We start from the raw sequence: 6,307 nt of genomic DNA on the forward strand, positions 1-6,307 counted from the left end.
AGTAGTGAACCAGTATGCTGCCTTCCCGCATCCAGTGGTGGAGGAGGTGAACGAAGTTGCTGCTGCTGATGATGGGTTAACCATTCTCAAGACCTTCCTTGAACCGCCACAGCCAAGTGATGGTGCGGGTACAAGTGGGTTTGGAGGGAGTGGTCCTGAAGCTTGAACCTTTAGATCCCTTCCCACTGTTAGGATAGGTTTATGTTTTTGTATAGATTTACACTCTTGTAGGCGGGTAGATACCCGGCCATTCTTGTAATACTTGAATTTTTATGGAATGTAAATCCTTTGTGCGGGTAGGACCGTCACTCTTGCTTTATAAACGTTATACGACTTGCTCATGCATATTATAGTTTAATTTGGCACTTGTTTTGCCGCATAAACAATATACGATTCGCTTGTGCATACTTTAGTTTAACTTAGCAATTTCTTAAGTACTTCGAATAAGTTAACCTATCAACGTGGCAGATAATAGGTTAAAGTTTTGCTTCCTCTTTCGTGATTGTGCGGGTAAGACCGTCACTTGCACTTAGTAGGATGGCTAAACTTTACCTATATCTGACCTGCGTGGAGGTTTTCCTCATTTTTTCCTTGAAGATATTTTCTAAGTGTTCTGAATAAGTTAACCGTTCGACGCGCGGTTGTCAATAGGTTAAAGTTCAGTTTCCTCTATCATGATTTGTGCGGTTAGGCCCGGCACTTTCATTTAGTGGGATGACCGAACTTCACATATGACTGACATGCATGAAGGTTTGCCGTTTTTTGTGTTTATGCGGGTTTTGCCGCTTTCCACACGCAACGATTTCTTCACACTTATTTATGCGGTGAAAACCGGCATCAGTGTTTTGAATAAATTAACCGTTCGACGCGCGGTTTTCAATAGGTTAGTTGGGTTTCCTCTATCATGATTTGTGCGGGTAGGACCGGCACTTTCATTTAGTGGGATGACCCAACTTTACCTATAACTGACCTGCGTGAAGGTTGACCGTTTTTTGTGTTTATGCGGGTTTTGCCGCCTTCCACACGCAACGACTTACTTCCCCACTTATGTATGCGGTGAAGACCGTCATATCAGTGTGGAAAGTTTATAAGTATAAATGTAAGATCATCAGCGTCAATGTGATAAGGAGAATCATTTCCATTAGAAGTGGCTCTGGACCTTTTCTTTTACAAGTTTGGAATTGATCTACATGCAGACTGTGTAATTGAGCTCCCTTCCATGTTCTTGGGAGTGTCATCGAGCCTTTCGAGCCGGTATGCACTTGGTTCGGAATCTCGTTGTTTACGCAGTATGTAGTCTCCGACATTGAAGCTGCAGTTTTATTCGTGTTTTCCCCAACTGGGGTTCTACACGCATTAGCCCGCTCAGCATTCATTACGCCACGAGGTGCGTGAGCGTCCCATCTCTGACAAATGCTTCGACAATGTCCTTCAAGTCTACGCATTCCTCGGTGTTGTGGCCTCTATATTTGAAACATGATTTTTGGATATTTTGAAACCTTTTTTTAAATATATTATTTGGTTTTGCATCTATAAAATACTGTAAATATGTGTATGTAGATTTATATTTGAAAATTTGCACATATATAAAAAATTTGGTTTTGTATATATATTGTTTCCAGCTAAAAGGTGCGGTTAGCTCATATGTTAAAAGATGCGGTTTGGTTATTCAGTTTAGGATGTAAAAGGTGCGGTTATGACTATACAGGTTAGAAGATGCGGTTTTTTAAAAGGTGCGGTTCCTATATCTAAAGATTCGATGCTATTTGATGCGGTCCTAGAATCGCACCTTTTAGCCAAAATCACCGCATCTTATGGCTGTTTTTGTATTAGTGTTACTTGCATGTGGTAATTAAACAAATAACAAAAGCCATGAAATTTGAAGTGAATTATGATTTTCATTCCCGTTATTTAGTTTGAATAACCATTTTAGTTCATTAGTTAATTTTTTTTATTAGTATTTGTGATTTAAGTTTCTAAGTTTCTTAACATTTAAGCACACGTGTTTAACACCCTCTCGTTTTCTATTAATTGTTTTGCTTTGTGATCTAAGGTGGCTAGTGCGTGTTTATAACATCTAGCCTATCTTGTCATAGGATTACAAGCCTTGATCAAGGTTATGTCTGTCTTGCACTTGATTTAAGTACTCTCGTTGATTTTCACAACTAATTGATAATTACGTTTAGCTAATTATGTTATTCTAGTTAATTTCAGTTATTAATACTCTCATTTTGCTCGTTAAACTAAATATTGATAGAATTATACCGTATATAAGGAGCTACAATCTCGTCTATAGATCAATACTTGGTTTTTATTCTTACTATATTTTGTATACAAATATACAATATATCAATGTTGCAAAAGTTGCTAAGCGTACCCTAGGCGTTCGACTTAGGAGTTGGGTGTACTCGGAGAACTCAAAAATGACAAATATAAAGAAAACTAATCATGGATATTATATATATGTCAAATATCATAAGCATACTACTATTTATAACAAAATAAGTGAATATCAATATAATTAAGAGAAATACATTTTTAAATACTAATCTTGTTATATTTTGTAAGTCAAAAATTGGCCTAAGTTGACCGATTAAATGTGATTCTGGCTGAGATTGATCACCTTTGATCGATTCTTAGTAATTGAGCAGAATTAAACAAACTCATCTTGATACCGTACCTTGTAGCGAGTACTCGGGGGTACTCGGCCTCGAATACCTAGTTTTACAACACTGCAATATATGCACTTGCTTATATATATCTCTCTCTCTCTCTCCTCCCTAAAAAGTCATTCTCTTTACCTGCAAATTCTTTCCCTTTAGTCAAAAGCCATACTGCCCCATGGGCCCCTTCTTCACCACACAAAACAAACACACCATCCATTTCCATTTCTAATTCTTCATCATCATCAACTCCAGATTCCCATCCATCAATCAACTTCAATTACTCATCAATCCAACTTACAAAACCCTAGATCCACCACCATCTGTGAAGATAATCCAAATCCATAATATCAACAACAAACACAATGCCTTCAAGACAACCTCCTTCATTCACTCGACAACAATCAACAAAACACAAAGCCACCTTCGTCGTCACCGTCTTCTCATCCGTATTAATACTACTCGGAATCCTGTACTACGTATGGTACTCACTAATCCACCGTGCACGCACCAGTCCTCTCAACTCATGCCCGGTCTTCCTAAAACTACGTCGTTACACCTACAAAGACCTCGTCTCCGCCACCAACAACTTCTCCCACGATAACTACATCGGGAAAGGAGGTTCTGGAACCGTCTACCGCGGCATCCTCCGTACCAGCAAACTCGTAGCTGTGAAACTGCTTGACGCGGACCGCGAGTTCCAAAACGAGCTACGGATTGGAGTCTCAGTTCGTTGTCTCGTTGTTAGGTTATTGCGTTGATAAGAAGAAGCGAGTGGTGGTTTATGAATACATGCCGAATCGGAGTTTACAAGAGTCGTTGTTTTCTGATAGGGTGTTGAATTGGGATAGAAGGTTCGAGATTATTCTAGATGTAGCGAGAGCGTTAGAGTTTCTTCACCGTGAGTGTGATCCCCCGGTCATTCACGGTGACGTGAAGCCGAGTAATGTGTTGCTCGATTCGGAGTTTCGTGCTAAAATTTCGGATTTCGGGTTGTCGAGGTTGAAGATGGAGCAGGAGTATAGCGTTGATTTGTTCAGTCAGGATCTGTCTGCTGGGAATGGAGAGTCTACCGCGATTGGGACTCCGGTTGAGAGTGGTACCGAGGTGGATTTCGCTCTTGCGCTGCAAGCGTCGTCGTCTTCTACGCCGATTAATAGTAAACTTGTGTGTAATCATCTTAAAGGGATGGAAAAAGGAAAGGAGCTTTCGGTTAGTCAGAGTAAGTTCACGAATTATGACGATGATAATAATAATTTGAATGGTAAGAAACAATGGGGGAAAGATTGGTGGTGGAAGCAGGATGGTAGTGGCGAGCTTTCGAGTAAGGATTACGTTCGGGAATGGATAGGAAGTCAGATCTGTCCGTCTGCGAATGCTAATCCGGAATGGGACGATGACAAGAACTCTGAAAAACCGGAATTCGATCACTGTCACACACCGAAAGTGAATGGTTCGAATGAGAACAGACAGTTGGAAGCTGAAGAACCGAGAGGGTGGAAACCTCATAGGAAAATGCAAGAATGGTGGAAGGAAGAGCACCTTGACGAGCTTACGAAGAAGAAAGTCGAAAAGAAGGTTAAACGAAGATTCAAACTCAAAGTCTTTAAACGAAAACTGAAACCGAACAAGCATGATCGCAATTCGGAGTTCAGTTTCCGGAAGAATTCAAAGAACAATACTGAAATGTACAGTGGGGATGTTTTCAGCCGAGAGTTAAGCAGCACGACGAGCATGAGGGGGACGCTATGCTATGTGGCACCAGAATACGGTGGCTGCGAGTACTTAATCGAAAAGACTGATATTTATAGTTTTGGAGTGTTGATTCTGGTGATTGTTTCGGGTCGTAGGCCGTTACATGTTCTTGCTTCGCCGATGAAGCTTGAAAAGGCGAATTTAATAAGTTGGTGCCGACAACTAGCGCAGGGTGGTGACTTATTGGAGCTCGTGGATGAGAAACTGAAAGATGATTATAATAAAACGCAAGCGATTTTGTGTGTGAATTTGGCTCTTGCTTGTTTACAAAAGATGCCCGAGTTGCGGCCGGATATTGGGGATATTGTCAAGATTTTGAAAGGGGAAGTGGAACTTCCGGTGGTTCCGTTTGAGTTTTCTCCATCGCCACCTTCAAAGTTGGCTGGAAGATCAAGATCTAGGCGGAAGAACAAAAGTAATGCTGAATAACGGGTTTTAGGGATTTCAGGACTCGGTTTAAAACCGTTATAGGTATAGTTAAGTCATTGGTTTTATTTTGAATTCAATTTGTCACTGAAGCCAAAACCGGAATCAAGCTGTTAGTAACGGTTCAGTTTTGGTTTTTGGTCATAAAAAACCGTTGCTAACTGTTTGGTTCACGGTTTGACCTTGAATCGGTTCGTGATCGCCTCTAATGGATTCCACGTCAGTGTTTTGTACAATGAAGTGGCGTAGTGCTAAGCCCGCCCTTGATTTAATCTCAGTGTGCTCACTGGTTTTCTGCATGTAGCTGCTGAAGTTCATTCGTTAATGTATCATGACTTCATTGGTAACCGATTCGCATGATTCAGATAGATAACAAAAGATTCATGGTTTGATATAGAAGACAGGTGTAGGGTGGGTAATGTGTTGGATTTGATTTCGGTGTTTGCTTGTTATTCTTTGTGTTATTATTGTAGAGTTACAGTTTTGGGTTAATCATTATATTCGATTCATGGATGATATGGATATTTGTTCATTTTTAAGATGCAGATCAATTGATAAACTTGTGGCTTTATATTCGATCATTATATTCGATTCATGGATGATATGGATATACGCAATTATGAACCCATCACACAAGAAGGGTCGGGTCAAAGTTAAAGTTATTTGTTGGACCTAGTCAAAGTCATAAGAAGTTAAGTCGAGAGCATCCTATCCCAATTTCTATGAGAGAGATTTTTATAATTTATGGAGCGTTTTAGAGTGTTATAAGCAGAGAAGAAAGAAAATATAGTGATTTTTTCTGTATATTTGAAAAACTACTGTTCACAATCTATAATTTTTTTAATATTTGTTGAAAGTGTTGTGAGTGAAGGAAAAAGAAAAAATAACGATAAAATTATATAAAAGTATTATTTAATTGAATATGAGAGAAAAACATTATTGATGTTAGTGTAATTTTGAATTTGAAGATAGCGGAAGTGATGAGAATGCTCTCTGAAGACGTATTTAGTGGAAACACTCCTTGCGACATCTTTAGTATAAATAAAGCTAGGTCTCTTTTATTTTAACTTGTATACGTTATCTAAATTAAATCTAGTTCTATTTTATACGGAGACCAACACTTCTCGAATTGGATTTTTTATTTGAGAAATAGAATCATTTGCTTGAGTCCAGGTTCTAGACTATATCATCGCATTTGAACAAATTTAATCGATAACCGAGATTAAAAGACAGTTATGATTGTTTTTTTATTAACCAATAATTTGGTTATAGTTATAGTTAAGGCTATCCTATAACCGAATGTTAACCGAACAAATACATTTGTAGTTATGGTTGACCAATATAACTTTTGAGATTAACCCGCAAAGGAATCTTGAATCTAGAGAAGATGCAATGGCGTGTGCATCACTAATAGGTCAGCTACTTATTGAAGAGTCCGATTAGATTGCCTTAGAGCATCTCCA

The 6,307-nt window shown here is 39.0% G+C and overlaps 1 pseudogene; it reads left to right on the forward strand.

The window, feature by feature from the left end:
- The first annotated feature begins 2,967 nt into the window (after window positions 1–2,967).
- Window positions 2,968–5,382, forward strand: LOC143598351 (putative receptor-like protein kinase At1g80870 pseudogene; annotated as a pseudogene).
- Window positions 5,383–6,307: the final 925 nt, after the last annotated feature.

The sequence above is a fragment of the Bidens hawaiensis genome, unplaced genomic scaffold (genome assembly GCF_021521415.1).
Source record: "Bidens hawaiensis isolate Kalapana, Puna unplaced genomic scaffold, B.hawaiensis_p1.1 tig00049964_1, whole genome shotgun sequence".
NCBI lineage: Eukaryota > Viridiplantae > Streptophyta > Magnoliopsida > Asterales > Asteraceae > Bidens > Bidens hawaiensis.